This window comes from Rhodnius prolixus, unplaced genomic scaffold, assembly GCF_049639745.1.
Source record: "Rhodnius prolixus isolate KJV_2025 unplaced genomic scaffold, Rpr scaffold_2, whole genome shotgun sequence".
In the NCBI taxonomy this organism is placed as follows: Eukaryota; Metazoa; Arthropoda; class Insecta; order Hemiptera; family Reduviidae; genus Rhodnius; species Rhodnius prolixus.
The window spans coordinates 41990757-42010143 of NW_027411592.1; the positions used below are offsets into that span (position 1 = coordinate 41990757).

The 19387-nt window shown below is 33.4% G+C and overlaps 1 protein-coding gene and 2 long non-coding RNA genes across 4 annotated transcripts in view; 2 read left to right on the forward strand and 1 right to left on the reverse strand.

The window, feature by feature from the left end:
• hig (locomotion-related protein hikaru genki) overlaps positions 1-19387 on the reverse strand; it is a 781895-nt gene that overhangs the window by 741753 nt on the left and 20755 nt on the right. The gene's annotated exons all lie outside the window — the stretch shown is intronic.
• On the forward strand, positions 5036-13657 carry LOC141449690 (uncharacterized). The gene is made up of 2 exons (XR_012455649.1): positions 5036-5205; positions 6127-13657. It is a non-coding gene; the product is annotated as an uncharacterized lncRNA (long non-coding RNA).
• On the forward strand, positions 14200-15701 carry LOC141449691 (uncharacterized). The gene is made up of 2 exons (XR_012455650.1): positions 14200-14356; positions 15191-15701. It is a non-coding gene; the product is annotated as an uncharacterized lncRNA (long non-coding RNA).

Below are 19387 nucleotides of genomic sequence, written 5' to 3' on the forward strand. Positions count from 1 at the left end.
ATGTGTTTGCTGTTCGTAGAAAGTTTAAAAAATAAATTAAAATTGTAGAATTCTTCAAATGGAGAAGTTGAGAGTCCATCAATTTAAAGTGGTATTTTCAGTTTCGATTTTTTTTTTTCAAATTTGGAAATTTAGCGAGAACACTAAACCCTTCTTAAAAATGGAAAAGACCCAGGACCGGACATTACTTCGAAATGGTGCTTTTTAGAAGAAGCTACCCAACCCACAGTCCTCAAGTACCCTTAATCGAATTTACCAAGTGTTTCAAGAAAACGTTAGTGGCGAATATGTGTACAATGAGAATGCCTCTCTCTCTTTTTTTAGGTTTCTACAGAGATCCTAGTTACCCAGGTTTTGGGAGCAGTTATTAGGGTTTAAGTTAAACATAGGAGAAAATCCTTTAATTTGGGGTCAACAATCTATGGAGGACTGAGCAAGGAGAGATGTATGAAACACAAGTTTATTCGCTTCCATTATTTCAAATATATTTACATATACACTAGCTAAATGAAAATAATCTTTACTCAAGTGAAATCTGGGTTCCCTGTTTTAGAGATTTCGGTTTCATTCATAAATGTGTTTCATAAACACCTGCCACCTAACTACCTGCTTCATTCTATTCCTAGAACATCTTTGAAGAGCATGGTTAGATCTATCAAAGACATTTTAAGAACATAAGTTGGCGAATCTGTACTGATCAAATGTGTGGATATACTGGCGAAACAAGCCGCATTAAACGGTCCGTTACTATCGGTGTCTCTGCCTTATTCTGATTTTAAAGCCTACTTTAGAAAGAAAATAAATGAAAAGTGGCAAAGGTCTTACACAGAATTTCCTAAGGGGAAATTTTTAATAAATCGTTAGTCCCTAAAGTAGGTCATAAACACTGGTTGCGCGATAGATCATGCTCCAAACAGAATGTCTCCATTGTTAATAGACTACGCAGTGACCATTATGTAAAAAATATCTTCATAAAATAGTTAAAGAGGCTTCCCCTCTCTGCACAACTTGTGATTGTCCGGAAGACATTGTCATGACCTGCTCCAAATATACGAGTACATACCCACAGAGTCCTGGCTCTTTAAAAATTTAACAAATCAATTGCTGGCTAATATAACGTACCCTAGGATTCTAAAAAAGAGAAAAGCCTATGATGGAACTGGTGCACTTCATAAACATTCTTAAGGCCATCTTAAATAAAAATTAATAACTAAAAAGACAATGTTCTGGCTAACAGTGCAAGCTGATGTCAAGGGGGATTGGAAATCTGTCTCGAACGCACCTTTTTCCAAAAAATCACATTATTTTTGGACGCCGGGGTTTTCCAAACGGATATTTCAAGTTAAAACTCAAAATCTAGAATTAAAATTGCGAAAATCTCCGTTACTAGCGGAAGTAAGAGAAAGTTATTATTTACAAATGTTATTTCTGCAATATATTTGCTTTTATGCTGAAAATCTTAACAGATCCTGGGATTGGATTTATTATGTGCACTTTGTACTTTTAATTTAATTTTTTTAATACGTATGAAGTTTTTGTTTAATCTTAATACATAAATATATAAAATTTATTCTCCCTGTGGATGGGTAGTAAGATTACATCCACACAAGGCCGGATTTTCCTATAGGCTAACTAGGCTTCAGCCTATGGCCTCAAGATCAAGAGGGGCCTACATTCAAATTGTTAGCAAAATTAAAATTACACTATTCTAAAAACAGTACCAATAACAACATGTTTCATTTAATTTACTTTTGTCGATCAACCCTTATACAACTGTCCTACCGGACAGTTTTAATATCACAGTAGTGATGTATTTTATTGTCTCTCATGTAATTTACAAACTTAAAAATGGGAGGTGAAAGGGCCTCATAAGTGGAATAACCTAGGGCCTCTTTTCATCTAAATCCGGCCCTACATCCACAGTATCTCTGCTTGTTGTAAGAGGCGACTAAAAGAGAGACCCTGAGACAGCTGTCCGTGGACTCAGGTATTTTCCTGTTCTCCGTCATTATTCTTGCCTCTCCTTTTATCCTACTTTGTAATTTACTTTTCCTAGGCCGTCAGGAGATTAGTTTTAAATATGTTTATTCATAGATTCAAAAATGTTCATTTTTTAGTGCTAAAATGGACAAATAAGATTCAAAGGCTGATTTTTACTCAGTCAGTGCACGGATTTCACACATATCTCGGCGAAAGTGTCTGAAACGTGGCACTTGTTTTACGATTAACTAATAGAAATAAGTGATCTTAATTATTGTCTCTCATGTAATTTACAAACTTAAAAATGGGAGGTGAAAGGGCCTCATAAGTGGAATAACCTAGGGCCTCTTTTCATCTAAATCCGGCCCTACATCCACAGTATCTCTGCTTGTTGTAAGAGGCGACTAAAAGAGAGACCCTGAGACAGCTGTCCGTGGACTCAGGTATTTTCCTGTTCTCCGTCATTATTCTTGCCTCTCCTTTTATCCTACTTTGTAATTTACTTTTCCTAGGCCGTCAGGAGATTAGTTTTAAATATGTTTATTCATAGATTCAAAAATGTTCATTTTTTAGTGCTAAAATGGACAAATAAGATTCAAAGGCTGATTTTTACTCAGTCAGTGCACGGATTTCACACATATCTCGGCGAAAGTGTCTGAAACGTGGCACTTGTTTTACGATTAACTAATAGAAATAAGTGATTAAAACTGTCCGGTAGGACAGTTGTATAAGGGTTGATCATCAAAAACTGCACGTAAAAGCGTAACGTTGAAAAACACCCAAGTTTGACAATTTTTTTCTCTTTTTCTATAAAAGATAAAATTCCCAAATTTTCTTTAAAATAAAGGGCAAACCCTCCTTTATGACTGTAATTTTTTTGCAACAACCCAGATCTAATAGGTTTCGAGAAAAAAGTTGCCGAAAATGAGCAAAAACGGCTTTTTCAAAAAATGTTCTTGTTCTTGTTCTTGTTCTTGTTCTTCTTCTTCTTCTTCTTGTTGTTGTTGTTACCTTTATTGTAAACAACGTAGCGCCTAAACGCGCGAACTGATTTTCATGAATGAGGTTTCATTCGATTCGGAATTTTATGTAGATGTGCCTTTTGGGGGTCTTGGCGCTGTACATCGAATGGGAGAGGAGTTAGCCCCCTTTATGTAAGGGCCCCTCTAAAATTATTATTACTAATTACTCTGTAAATCTTGGCCCGATTTTGATAAAATTTGGGAGGGTGAAAGGGTTCGGGCTCCCCTACGTACCACTAAAGCGACGTTCTGCTCTTACACCTACTAAGGGGAAGTTTTGCAATCGTTTTAATCGGTCGTCGCTATAGAACCGCTTTTCGTGAATGAAGTGTCATTATTTTCCAAATTTTATGTAGATTTAAATTTTAGAGGGCATCTTTGGAAGGGGAGTTCGCCCCACGCGCGTAAGGGCCACTGTAAAACTATTATTACTAATAACTCTGAAAATTTGAGCCAGATTTTGATAAAATTTAGCATGTAGGGGTAGTTGAAGCTTTCCTACGTGACATTAAAGTGCCATCACGCTCTAACATCTACTAAAGGGAAGTATTGCAAACGTTACAAATCATCAACGCGTGAATTGATTTTCATGAATAGAGCGCCATTAGAATGAGAATTAATGTAGTAATGACTTTTGAGGGTCTCGACACATTATATACTTTCTGTGGGAACTTTTCTTACGTAAATAATACCGCCTCAAACTAATATATTATTATTATTATTAATCATTTTAATAACACTGTGAATTTTCACCCGTTTTTGATTAAATTTCGCAAGAAGAAGAATTTAGAGTGCGTGACACTTAAGTGCCTTCTGATCTCACACCTACAAAGGGGATGTATTGCAATCATGCCGTTATTGCAGTTTAAATTTTAGGCAGAAGAACTTTAATTGTAGATAACTTTTCTTTCCCTCTTTGGAAGAGGTTATTGCGATCAGAGCTCTACTTCTCTTAAATCCCTCAGAGGAAGCAATGTAATCACAATTTATCTCACCGCTCTTACTAGAAGGTAATGTAATCACAATTTTCTTTTTACTGTACCTCTTCATGGGATGTGAAATCATTCATCATTTCATCCCATAACATTTCTCTCAATATCCATTTTCTTACCTCCAATTTGTTACCATTCCCACATAACTTATAACATTTTTTTATTTTCATTCTACACCTTCCGGCTAGTTGTTCACTAATCCCCCATAACTTTTCCCAGTCTGCATTTTCTTCATAACAACTTGGCAATATTCCTCCCTAACTTTTCTTTAGTCTTTATCTTCTACTCACTAATTTGATACTAATTTGATTTGAGATACCTTCCACTAACTTGGTATAATAATAATATAAAGTATTAAAGTACAGTGCATAAAACTATTGCTTATCCCAAATGTTGACAAAACCTGTAAACCAGAATAGAAACTTTACAGAATAGACTTTTAATGGTTTAGAATATTTTGGAAAATGATAAGAAGATAGTCAAGGAGGGGAGTTTGCCTCACCTAAGTTAAGCCACTCTAAAATTATCATTATTAACTCGGTAAACCTTGGCCCGAATTTGATAAAATTTGCGAGTGCCATCTTGCTCTTACTCTACTAAGGGAAAGTATTGCAATCGTTTCAAATTATCGATGGGTGATCTGATTTTCATGAATGAACAATTAAACACAAAAGAATGTTTAAAATTAAAAAATAAACATACAACGACTTTATTATTACAGGTTTGTTCAAAAATCTTTATTAATTATTATAAATATTACACCATTGTTTGAAAAAGCACGCAGACACACCGTATTATTTATTTTGCATTGTAACCTTCTGTGTATCTAAACATTGTTACCTGCTATCTACATCAACTAGCGCGCCCCACTGTGAAAACTTCTAAAATTTTAAAAAGAACAACGATATGTCTATACTGATAATATATTTACAACTAATTCCTAACTTAATAAAATATATTTTACTATACTTTATTATTTTGTCTGAGGTTGTGAACAAAAAAATAGTGTTTTACTTAATAAAGGTTATAATAGTTGATTCCCCTCTCCTTTATGGTTTGTACACACTGTAAAATAGAAGTAAAGATAAAACCTAACCTAAATCAAACGTCTTTTAACAATTGTTGAAATAAGTGCTAGCAATTTTTGCGATATTATTATTTATTAAGCAACTTTGTTGAAGACTTCATATTCATACATTCTTCTTAATTTTGTAAGTAGATATTTTGTTATTTCTTAGTTTCATATAATTTACTTCAAAAAGTAGCTGAATATTCAAAGTTCGTGAGAAGCTTGTTTTAGTAAGATTGAGTGCACCTTAATTGCTGATGTCTCGTCAAAAACTAAGCCTAGTTCTGATTAATTGTTAAATTTCAGTTTCTTATTTCGACAAGTTATTATTATATTGCTTAGATTGTTTTAGTTGCTTGATCAAAAGAATAAAGTAATTACCTGCCTGATGTAGTTTTTAGATGTGGATCCCCTAATTTATTTATTTATTTCTATCTGTTTTTCGGAGTGTCACCTTTGTTTGATCTACTTGCAACATTTTTTTTGCCTGCTTCTGGTGAGGAAAATATTCCAATCGCCCAAATTAGTTCAAGTCGATAATAAACTTGTTACCGAAAGTGTCAACCACTTTACTAAGTAGTTTTTCACTTTCACGATTACTAGAGCTTAGTTTTATACTTCAATAAATAGGTTTTATTTGAAACATTTTGTCAAAGTGCTTTATTATATTTAGTGTGAAATACGATTACATGAGTCCTAAACTTCCAAGATTGAAGATACTTCCACAGTCTTTTTTCAACTCTCGGTCATTGAAAATTCATTCTCGTTTGAGTTCAGGTTTTTTATTTACATAATTTTAATTTTCCTTTTGTTTTTTTTTTATTTGTGTAAGTTGCAAATCTGATATATTCCATAAATCATATTCAGCTTGGATAACTAAAAATTTTTTTCCTCCATTACTGTTTGTAGTTATGGTCAACTATTGTTCTGGCGGTCCATTTTTTTTTTTTTTCTATACTAAAATATTCCCAATCGGATACATTACTTTTTGAAGTTCTATTGCAACAAACCAAAATCACTTCTTTTTACAAAGTTAAAAAATAATTTTTGTTTTTGTTTTCAGAATCTAAGAAAAAATATACGTTAAGTATTTATCTTCTATATTAATTATTTACTTATGTTTATATTTTTACAAAAATGCCTTCTAAATATCGAAAAAGAAAGCAAATAATTAAAAATTTAGTAACGGGCATTAGACAGACAATTGACAGCACTGCTGAGCTCGAGAACTACACTACTGTGACTCCCGCCGCCACTAAGCAACAACGGTACTACGTTAAAAATCGCGAGGGAATAGTAAGAAAACAGCAACAATATAATTTTAGACAAAAAGAAAAAATCCAAGAGAAACAGAAAGAGTACAATTTAGAACATAAAGAACACATTAAAGAGAAACAGAAAGAGTACAATTTAGAACATAAACAAAAAATCCAAGAGAAACAGAAAGAGTACGATTTATTTCATAGAGAGGAAATAAACAAAAAACAGAGAGAGTACGATTTATCTCATAAAGAGGAAATAAACAAAAAACAGAGAGAGTACGATTTATGTCATAAAGAGGAAATAAACAAAAAACAGAGAGAGTACGATTTATCTCATAAAGAGGAAATAAACAAAAAACAGAGAGAGTACGATTTATGTCATAAAGAGGAAATAAACAAAAAACAGAGAGAGTACGATTTATCTCATAAAGAGAAAGTAAAGAAAAAACAGAGAAAGTATAATTTATCTCATAAAGAGGAGATACAGAAAAAACAAAGAGAGTACGATTTATCTCATAAAGAGAAAGTAAAGAAAAAACAGAGAGAGTATAATTTATCTCATAAAGAGGAGATACAGAAGAAACAGAGAGAATATGACACAGCTCATTCAGAACAAAAAAGAAAGAAGCAAAGAGTATACAATGTTGTCCATAAAGTTGGCATAGCAAGGAAGCAGAAACAAAAAGACAGAATAAACAGTGAAAAGAAAACTGAAACACAAAGAAAGTACAATGAAAAGAAAAGAAACAAAGTCAGCAGTAGACAAAAACGTTATGATGGAAGAAATCGAGCTGTTATCAACTTAAAAAGAAATATCCGGTACTTTTTGACTCGACAAAACGTAAATAAGCCCTCGGTGTCATTCGCTAATTTATTGAAAAAACGGATACAGACACGAAAAAAGATAAATAGGTTTCAAGGTGAATGCGCGTTAATAAACAGATTATGTGCAAATTTAAAGCTAAATAGTAAAGTTAATAAACATTATATTGTCAAAAATAAAACTAAACGCACAGTGTTTTATTACCTGATAAAACATTCTAATCATTTAGTCGGAATCGCTCGATCATACTTAAGATTTCTAAACAATAAATTAAAAGCCGTTGTTGATGAGGCCGTTAATAAGTTCGAAATCAATAAAATTAAAACTCTAACTCCTAAAAATATCGTGAAAGTATTCGGAGGTAAACAGAAACACACTGCCCATTCTGAACCTTATTTCTTCGAAAGCTCTTATAGCGCGATTCCTCCCGGTCATACATTACTTGCTAATAGTCAGCACGTTTTCGTGAACGCACACAATTTAAAAAAGTACATTACTAAAGGTAATAATATTGTAGAATGGCCTTGCGGTATCACGTGTAAATTTTCAAAACAATGTATGAGCACTATTTTAAATAAATTAGTTGAATTTGTTCAGGGCGGTATAAATACTGTGTCAATCAAAAAGCTTGCAAACACATGTCGGTACAGACATCACAATAAAAAAGGTCACACCATACACTGCGCTTCACACAACAGTATATTCAAATGCAGTACACTTCTACAACTTCTTTCAGAATTGTCGGTACATTACACCGCGTTTAGGAACATAAAAAGACAGATTTACATCATACGTAATCTATTTTTCAAAATTAATCGTGTAAGTACAAGAATTAATAAAGCAAATAATGTCGACTCTATTTTACGGTCCGTTAAAGATTTAAAAAAGTTTCTCGGAACACTTAAAATCGACACCAATAAATTTAAGAAGTACGTACCATCTACTAGTTGCGACACCAATGAAATAAATATTCTTCATAAATATAAAAAAAACCTATCTTCCTTAAAACGTACAGTCTGTTCTTTTCCGGAGAATTTTTGCGCGTGTTGCAATGTGTTAACTTATGACGAGGATTTAAAAGATTTCGTAAATTTTAAGAAAAACAATAACAAATCATGGCAATCTATAATTCTTAATATTAATAAAAACTATGATAATATTCGCCGACGCGGTCTTAAAATTTGTACATACTGTGCACGAAAATTGAATCAAAATTGTATTCCCGGACGCGCCGCGTATAACTGTTTAGAAGTAGATACCGTGCCAGAAGAAGTTGGTAAGCTGAATATTTTCGAAACAATGCTGACCCAATTAGTTAAATCGTTCCAATGTGTAATTCGTCTCCAACCGAAAAAAGGGAAAATTGCGGTCAGTGAAAAACTTAAAGGGTTAAAGGGTCGCGTCACTTATTTACCCCTCCCTTTGCAGAAAAACGTGGACCTACTTCCGAATGAATTGCCCCAAAATCATGAAGTGGTTGTACTGGTTAATGGCGTACCTACTCAAAACCGAGTCATATGGCGAGATTTAGTGAGCGCGAATAAAATTTACAAAGCGATTGCTGCTTTAAAAGAAATTAACCCGTTGTACGCGAACGTAAATCTAAATGTAAAATTATTACCGAATATTAACGAAAATATAGGTAACAAATATACTTTTAAGGATGTATCCGGGGCATCCATAAAAAAAGTAGATAGTGCAACTTTTTATAAAACCGGATTTTATACTTTTCACTCCCTTCATCCGATAAATATGAGCGCGGTTGAATCGAGCGAAATCGAATCGTATCAAATGCAGCAAATGAAGGGAGAGTATGTGTCGGTTTTTGATAAAAATTTAGATTATTTAACATTTCCGCATCTATTTCCTAAAGGCAGGTTCGGAAAATTTGACATAAATAGAAATATTCCTCTGTCGGATGCTGAGTATCGTAAAACGCGAATATTGAATAAAGACGGGCGATTTCGGCGGATCCTTGTTATTTATTTCATTTGTTAAATGACAGTGAATTTAAATACCTTGGCGGGGCCATTGCCCACTTGTTAAACGTTCGCGCGTACAAACCGTACACGGTCAATGATATTTTAACTAAAGTTACCGTAAACGATGAACAGTTGGAACAACATTTAATCAATTTATTTAGTTCGTTACGGGGTACTAAGGAGTATTGGCAACGTCGTCGCCAAGAACTCAATGCCATGACACGCGATTTTGGGGCGCCGACTTTTTTTGTAACTTTGTCATGTGCAGAATATGATCATTCCGAGTTATTGCAATACATTGTCAAAATTAATAAAGATGTTCCTAACGTGGAGAAAATGTCCGCCGGGGAGTTATGTGCGTTAGATCCGACTAGCGTATGCAGATATTATCACCGTCTCATCCGAAATATGTTCAAGTTCCTAATTAACGATAAAATAAACCCGGTATTAGGTTTCGTAGAGCACTATTTTTGGCGCGTAGAATATCAAGAAAGGGGAGCGCCGCATTACCACATGTTATTGTGGATTCGGGATAGTCCGGAAATTAATAACGTCTCCTTAAAAAACGTTGCCGATTTTATTAATACATACATTTGTGCTCGGTTGCCGGATCCTTTAGAGTCACCTGTCTTACACTCGTATGTTCGGAAATATCAAATGCATAAGTGCAACTCATACTGTCAACGTAAATATCGCGTTAAACAAAAAATTTATACCAGATGTCGGTTTGGATTTCCGCGTAAAGTTACTGACGAATTAATAATTAATGACATAATTTCTACAATCGCGTCTAGAGTTAAAGGTTTCGGTCCGAAACGTGTTTATGACTTGCCTAGACAGAGAAGTGAGGTTCGCGTTAATGACTACAACCCTGTCCTTCTATTAGCTTCCGGCGGGTTTAACGTTGACGTGCAATTTGTTAAAGACGGTGATTTGAGATTAGTCATTTACGTAACTAGTTATATATCTAAAAATGAAAAAACGGAATTAGAAGATTTGTGGGCTGATATATGTAAAGAATCGAATAAAAAAGCGTTGTGGAGTTTAGGCTTAAAAAAATTAACGCATCGGCAGATCGGGTTATACGAAACAGTGGATCGGTTACTCGGGCATCATTTGTACGGTAAATCGGAAGATATGAGATATATCAGCACCACGTTTCGCGAGAATAGAAAACTATGTTTAAAACCGTATAATGAACTAAAAAATATGCCGGCTAATTCCACGGATATATATTTGAAGTCATGGCTGAACGACTATTATCCGAATCGACCCGACAATCTAGAAACATTAAACTTGTACGATTTCTGTCGTTATCACGATCTTTCCCGCGATCAATTAGAAGCCGAAAACCGAATAAAATTAAAAAATAATGTTATTTTAAGAAAGCGCGGTAAACCTTACGTGATTCAACACCCCATTTACAAAACGTTAAATACAGAACAAGACCGCAATAAGTATTATCATTCCCTTTTACTTCTTTTTAAACCGTGGCGAAATGAATCGGATATTTTAAAAGGTTTTCGGACGTACCAAGAAGCGTTTGACCATTATTCCGCGGAATTAAAAGAGGCCATGACTTACCACGATAAATTAATTATGATTGAAGAAGGAATCAAAGAACTTCAGAGTAAAATTGCGGAATTCAAAGAAGAGAATTTCATTAATTTAGAAGAGGATAATATTATCCGAGAAGTGCAGGATGCAGACGTGGCGATGTTGGAAGTTTGCGCGGCGATGTATACTAACATTGATGATCGCGATAGTAAATTTAATTTAAACGAAGATCAGAGCCGGATTTTTAATAAAATATCTAAAACACTTATCGACCAAAGTCAAAAAAAATGCAATAGTCAAATAAAATTATTCGTATCTGGTGTGGGCGGTACGGGTAAATCGTATCTCTTAAAAGCGTTAAAAGTTTGGATTAATAATACATTTCCGCCTAAGAAAGACACTGTTTCAGTGGCTATAACGGCTCCGACCGGCCTGGCTGCATATAATGTAAATGGCGTCACCATTTACCGGCTTTTATCGCTCCCGGTAGAGCACCAGCAAACCGCCGAATATAATAAATTAAACGTCGAAAGCTGTCGGGCGATTAGGCACGTTCTTCAAGACATGAAATTGTTGATAATAGATGAAATTAGTTTAGTTTCGAGTCTCGTTTTCGCTTATATTCATCTTCGGTTAACGGAAATTGCCAAAAATAATGAACCATTCGGAAATTTTAATATTTTACTTTTCGGTGATTTGTTACAATTGCAGCCAGTTAAAGGTAATCAAGTTTTTAAAAAATTAACTCGCATCGAATGCAAATCCAAACTCGGGTCTATCGGTTCTGCTGATCTTTGGTCGATGTTCGACTACGACGAATTAAAAATTAACGTGAGACAGAAAAATGATAAAAGCGGTTTCGTAAACACTTTGCTCAATATTCGGTCAGGTAATATCTGCGCAGAAGACATCGCACTATTAAACTCGCGTGTTTTGCCAAAAAATGATTTAAATAATGTAATTGAAAATTATAAAGAATTACTCGATTCCGGTAAAAATCCGTTATGTCTCTTCGCGACTAAAGCTCAGTGCACAACTTTTAATAAACTTTATTCACATAAATTTGCGAAAGAAATAGTCACAATAGATAGCATCGATGAAATTGATTATAATTTTAAACTCTCGAATAAAAAAATAAAAGATTTGAACGTTTTAATTAATAAAATTTCGGAAGACGTCTCTCGTACGGCTAATTTATCTAAAACAATAAATTTATTTGTTGGCGCGAAAATAATGGTTAAACGAAATATCGATATTGCTAACGGAATTGTAAACGGAACAATCGGTACAGTTGAACGGTTTGTTTATAAAGGAAACGTGGTAGATACTTTAATAATTCTCGTGAATAACAAGCCCTTTTCTTTAGAAAGGGTTAAAGCGCGATTTCTGTTGTTAAAAAATATTTACGTGCATAGGAAACAATTTCCGGTGACTCTTTCGTACGCGGTAACCATCCACAAATCTCAAGGCTTAACCTTGGATTGTTTATTCACGAGTTTAGGTAAAGAAGTGTTTGCACCGGGTATGCACTATGTAGCTCTCTCGCGGGTCACTAATTTAACCGGTTTGTATTTAATTGATTTCGATTCGTCAAAAATAAAAGTAGATACGGACGCGATAAGTGAATACCGTCGTTTAAATAAAATGATCCAATCACCACGTTTGCAAACTGCGAATAATAATATTCGCGTTTCCCCCACCATCAATTTAACAAAAGAAGAATCCCTTCTCCAATCAAATGTTAATCGCGAACTTTGTTCTAAAACGGAAATATTTGGCTTACCGAATTCTGACGGCGTTTCGTGTTACGCGAATGTTGTGGCACAGTGTTTGATTAATATAAATTCCGTTAAATTTAACCTAACGAATAACCTCGTCAATAATATAAACTTAACTTTCCCGGATCCAAAAACTCGCGATAACTACCAAAAAGTGAGTGTAACTTGCGAATTATTTAATATTTTAAAATCCGGAATAACTCGTGGAACCAAAAAATCTAACACCAAAAGACTCCGCGAATTAATTGCTCACGGTAGCGACATAAACTTCAACGCTAATATTCAGCAAGACGCGCAAGAATTTCTATCGTTCGTAATAAATGCTTTAAAAACAGAAAATTACATTCCGAGCAAGTTATTTGATTGCACAGTTAAATTCGTTAGAAAATGTTTCAATTGCAATCATTATTGGGATGACGTTCCCATTAATCCTGAAGTAATGTACTTCCTAGAATTCGGGGTTGTGCAAAATAACGAACCGGTTAGTTTTCTATCGTTATTCGACTATAAATTATCGGATATAACTTGTTCAGAATGCGGGGAAAATAATATTTATATTAAAAGTAAATTAAATTCGGTATCGGATTATCTAATAGTAATATTAAAGCGTTACCAAGGAAATCGTGTTTTAAATGAAATTCACTCTTTCGATGAAAATAATGTTAAAATTGACGGCTTTAATTTCACACTGGCGTCCGTGATTTACCACTACGGTTCAGGCCTTAATTCCGGTCACTATGTTTGCGCGATAAAAAGTCAAAATAATTCGTGGACTTCGTTAAATGACGAAATTATAAATTATAATTTTAAATTCAATCCGGGATTAAAAGACGCGTACATTTTAATGCTAAAAACAATGTAAAAACAAAAATCGAAACCGATATATTTTTAATTTAAAATATTTCATTTCGGTCGTTAGAGAGCCAGCAGGTAACGGACATTAGGACTGACTGCATGTGATTTCTATTTAATGATAATATTAATTAATATAAGGGTTGATAATATTAATTAATTTGTTTGTGCATGTTTCTCTTTTAAAAAAATATATGATTGAAATAGAATTTGTTTTTCGCAATGAATCTTTATTGTTGTCCCGATATATTTTTTATATTGACACGGTCAATACAATGAAAATATGTCATTTTAGTTTTAAATAAGATATGGGCCAATTTAGGCCTAAGCCTTACAGTGTTGTCTGTAACAAGAAATCGAAAAACACACTATATATTATTTTTCCATTGAACAAAGAAATTTATTTCATTGTAATTTACATATATATTTGCGATTAAAACAAATTCAATGTCATATTCTACAATATTTATTAGTTAATTTCTTTATTTTATTTAATTCCATGTTTTCAACAATTTTACTCAATAATTTATTTCTACTATTCATAAATTTTTGAAATTCCTTTGATGAATCTTTCACAGCTGAGTAATAAAAACGTTAAATTAACTAACTTCCAACTTCTTTAACTATTTTTTGAAATATTACGCTCGTAGTTTTTTTTAATGATGTAGAAAACTTTAAGATAACCAACTAAAATTAATTAAATTTGATGCAGTTCTAAGGATTGTAGACCTAATTCAGAGGAAGCAATATACATAATGTTAAATAAATCCTCCTCACTGTGAAAGGTTTGTTGTATATAATTATTTTATTACATCAATTGCAATGTTTTGTTATATTATGTGTGACTAAAACTAACTGACGGACTAAATCCGCCGAAGCCGGTCCCAAGCCCTGGTTGTAAAAGGATGAGGGGTCCGTTTCATTATGTTGCAGATATAAAGGCAAACTGTACGCAGAGAGATCATATTCAAAGATGTCTATGAAGTTTAAATATTGTTCGTCATAGGACTATGAAACTATAATTAAAACTGTCCAAAAGGTACAAAAATCTCTTTAACAAAAACTTACAGTTTAACATGTTAAGTATAAGGGTTGATTAAACGACAAAAGGTACACAAATCAGCGAGTACCCAACATTTCATTCCTATTACAGCTCGTAATAATTTGAGCAATTTAGAAAGTTTTTGAAAATATTTATGTTTTTTTTAAATTTCTTTCTAATTTTTCCCCATTTTTATAAAAGATTTCTCTTACTATTAGGTTTTCTGATAACATTCCCCTATGAACAGTGTCTTGTTCACATCCTTGCAGAAGATATTAGAAAAAGAATCCATTGTACTTTTGCAAAATTTGATATCATTTAAGTAAAATTTTACTGCATTAAATTTTCATTAATATTTTTTACATTTTATTTCACGTCTCAGACCCTTATGCTGGCCATTTTTTGTCAATAAAATATTTTTGCTCAGTGAAGAGTAGCACCCATTTAATTTAAATAGATTGTAGCAGGAGTTATTAAACGCTTAAAGCAAAGGTTTTTTATGAGACGCTATTCTATTAAACAATAGAAAAATTCATCACGTTTTTAAGAAAATTCACCATCACCAACATACATTGACAAATTCATTCTTATTATTACTTTGACATTAGATTCAAGTACAATTTAAGAACTTCTTTACATTGTCGTTTAAACTTCATCCTTTGATTAAACAGATAGGCCCAATACTTTGCCAAATGGTCAAATGTTAATTAAAAAATAAGAGTTAATTAATTATACATATTTATAATTATACAGTCAATTTATACAGCTTCCTTTACATCTTTCCTCATCTGATTATACACATGATTTTTTGTTTTTTTATTTGCTTTTTAGTGCAACAGTCTGCATAGGAAGTTGACCTTCAGAGTATTGGTTCTCCAAGCATTTCTGGCCAGAGCTTTTTTTCTCCATTACCTGATTTCCAGCTTTCTGAGGTACTCCAATTCCTCAGTCTACCTCCGCAGGCTTGTGACAACTTCCCCCCGCTACACGCGTATTATAGACTTACACTCTAACACCTACATGGACTAAGTAGTACATTACATCAAGTACCTCGCTACTGGTTTCTTCAGCAAGTGTGAATCAAGTCACAACCACCTATGTAGACTTATAGGGGACTATAGCATGGACACGGTGCACAGGCACAGGATAGTTAAGGACTCCCTGAAGTAAAACTTCCCTTAGAGGCTGAGGGTTTTTCATTGTTTTTCCCCTCAATACTTACTTTTATACTATATCCTGTAACAATTTATGTAATTAGCTGGAGGTTATAGTTATGGCACTCCTATGTACATAAGTAACATGTATATACCTTCAATTGTTAAATAAAGTTTATTCTATTCTATTCAGTCTAGCTCCTTCTAGGTCTGCCTACTTTCCGTCTACTCACCAGTCAGTCCTTCCACAGCTTTTTAACTCATCAGTAAAATGGAAGACAACGTATACTTTTAGATGAGGCCATTACTATTACTTTTACTGATTATTTGATTATCAAAATTTTATACAAGTACTCAATTAAAGGGACTTCATATATTTATAATTTAGAAATCAATTTTTATTAAAAATAGGTAATAAACAATACCTATTCAAGACTAAAATTTCTTTTAACTCCGTGATTCAGTTTATAACTGTGATAGACCAACAAAGTTTATCTTTTTTTTTTATATCTATTTGAGTGTTATGTGAGTATAATTTAATGATTATTCAAAATAAAGAGCGTAGTAAAGATAAAAAAAGAATAATTTGGAACAGAGTTAAGGTGCCTGTTTATTGACATTTATTAAGCCTTAATAAAATACATTTCTATATTAGCAGAAAATATTTTATTGACAAAAAATGGCCAGCATAAGGGTCTGAGACGTGAAATAAAATGTAAAAAATATTAATGAAAATTTAATGCAGTAAAATTTTACTTAAATGATATCAAATTTTGCAAAAGTACAATGGATTCTTTTTCTAATATCTTCTGCAAGGATGTGAACAAGACACTGTTCATAGGGGAATGTTATCAGAAAACCTAATAGTAAGAGAAATCTTTTATAAAAATGGGGAAAAATTAGAAAGAAATTTAAAAAAAACATAAATATTTTCAAAAACTTTCTAAATTGCTCAAATTATTACGAGCTGTAATAGGAATGAAATGTTGGGTACTCGCTGATTTGTGTACCTTTTGTCGTTTAATCAACCCTTATACTTAACATGTTAAACTGTAAGTTTTTGTTAAAGAGATCTTAATAATGATTTATTGAAAAATCCATTTAAAATTTTATAAACGATTGAACACTGATCCGCCGCTACATTTTTAATCATTTGCAATCATCTCGTCAATGTATCTTTCAAGTGCATATTTACTAATGTCCAACTTTTTCTATTTAAGTAATTATTTAAATTTATGAAGCATAGTTTTTTTTATTTATCCTTTTATTGTAATTTCCACCTGTACCTACAGGGTACAATAAGTAAATGCGATAAGTGTATAAATAATTAACGTGGCAGACGTGAATGACGGTCATCCAGTGATGGCCGCCATTAGTCACCCAGTTGGTCACGGGGCCAACGGCGCCTCAGGCGTCTTCGAGGATTGGAGGGTAGCGTAGTTGCAGACAAGTTTGCAGCTAAAGGGTTGGGATGAAATGAGAGTTTTAGATGAAAATTTTTATATCGAATTTTGGTAAGTTCGGAGGTGAGTGGAGTTTGGTGATCTGTATGTATTGTGTGGTTGCTAACATAGAATTGTAGTGTTGGAGTGTTTGCAGTCTATTGATGTTGGATTTTTTAGCTGTTCCGTAAAGTTCGAGTCCGTAAGTCCATATTGGTGTGAGTAGAGCTGTATAGAGTCGTCGTTTGTTCTGTAGTGAGAGTTTTGAGCGTTTGTCGAGTAGTCTGGCTAGAAGTTTGAATCGTTTGTTTAGTTCGGTACGTTTAAGTCTCGTATGGGGGTTCCAGGTAAGTCTCTTGTCTAGGTATATTCCAAGGTACCGCACATGGACGGCTGGTGGGATAGGTGTGTGATGTAAGAAGACAGGTGGTGAAGTTTGACTTTTGAGTGTGAAGACTATGTATTTAGACTTAGTTGGGTTAATGTTTATACGCCAGTTTTCTAACCAAGGCATAGTTGAAAATTTATTATTTTAATAACCGAAACATCAAAATTCTTTTGCATGAATATTATTTTCTTCAAGCGAATTTAAATAAATTTGAAACAATTCAAGAGAATGAATTCTTGAGTCCATTCCAGACTCCTACCAGAAATTAGAAGTGAACTGAAGAATTTCGTGGTTCAGAACCATGCGACATACGGTAAAATATTCACTCCCTTCTGATTTATTTCGGACTGTTCTTTTTTTTTGAAAAGAATGCATTTCTTGTAGATACGCTACTTACGTTCGTTTGATGGATTTTATCAATCAGATTGCTGGATGATTACGAATGATGATGCACAATTGCACTGAAAGATAAAGTTGCCTACATTATATAGGCTCACCATTTGCATAACATATATGCAGATGTTCACTTTAAAGACTTACATTCCTTTCTCTTTGAGCTAATCCAGGCACTTCCGTTTTACACGTATGAAAGAAGCTAACCATGAGAATACTTCACCAACACGTTTATCTACCCTCCCTATTTGTTTGCCAATATCCCGCCTACCTGAACGACCATTCCTGTATTCACAAAGCGGAACATAATGTACGTTCAATTTCGAGGTAGCACTAGGACCATTCTGATCGAGTCAGGATTTGTTTCAAACAAACGTTGAATACTAAAATAAGAACTGTCATATATTCAGTATCGATTCATAAAAATGTAACTTATTTATTTATTTTTAAAGAAAGATACATAGAACAAGAACAATGCACAGACGTAAAAATAATTGAAAGAAAATCGTTGGACACATTTTCAAAGAACATTCATAAAAACGTATAAAATCCTTAATGTAGTGCAGTGATGTCAAACTGGTGGCCCGCGGGTCACATGCGGTCCCCGAGGCAGTTTTTGTAGCCCACGATGTTCTGAAATAAGGTGAAAATAGAAAAAAATTGTTTTGAAGAAATATCGTTCAAAGAATTCTCTCGTTAACCCTTTAACTACTGAAGACTAGGATTTGCGAGGCCCAGTGCTTTTCCTGAGGGAAACGCGCTGACTAGTTCCGGCGATGTTTGGAAGCGATATGTCTGCCACCCTCAGTGCCATGTAATGTCAACAGATCCCAATAGCGAAAAGTTTAAAAAGAGCACTCCGCGTTCTGTTGTTATGAATCATACCTACTAAATCAAATTTGTAAATGTGATGTGACCCGCGTGAATCTTGCCTGTTGCACCAAATGGCCCGTGTTTTGATTGATTTTTCGTCACTCCTGCTGTAGAGTAATACTCTGGTTGAGAGGTTTGGATCGCTACTGTATCCTGATGTAACAAAATATATGTTACAGTAGCAGCTATACAACCTATGAGAGGGTTAGAATGAGGAATGAAAAAAAATATTTAAATTTCAAATTTAAACTAGAGAATGTTTTAAAAGGTTGTAGAATAAAATATTTCGGGTTTCTTGGCCACCATGTTCCATTATTTAACATATTCATTTTTTTTTTCTTAAACATTCAACTATTCCTTACTTAACTCAAATCTATCTGCTACAGCATTTGAATTTTAAATTGCATTAAAATAAAATGTCTATAAATACGTACACGGTACACCGAACTAAAAGTCCATTACCTTCCTACATAATCCACTAATCTATAGCATCTTACAAATTTGCCTAAAAAGAAAATTTTGTATTACTATTATATGTAAATCATTAGTTTGTAGCATATAGAACTTTTTTGTATGAGAGAAATGAAGTGTAATTTAAGTTGAAGAAAAATATGAAAATTGAGGTAAAAAGAAATCATATGGACCAGCTAGTGTTGAATAATTCATGAAAGGTTTGGTTCTTTTAAGAATATATATAAAGTACAAAGCTCAATTTCGATCTTATACTATAATACCGGCTGTGAATAGTTTGAATATCAACTTATAAATATTTTGTACC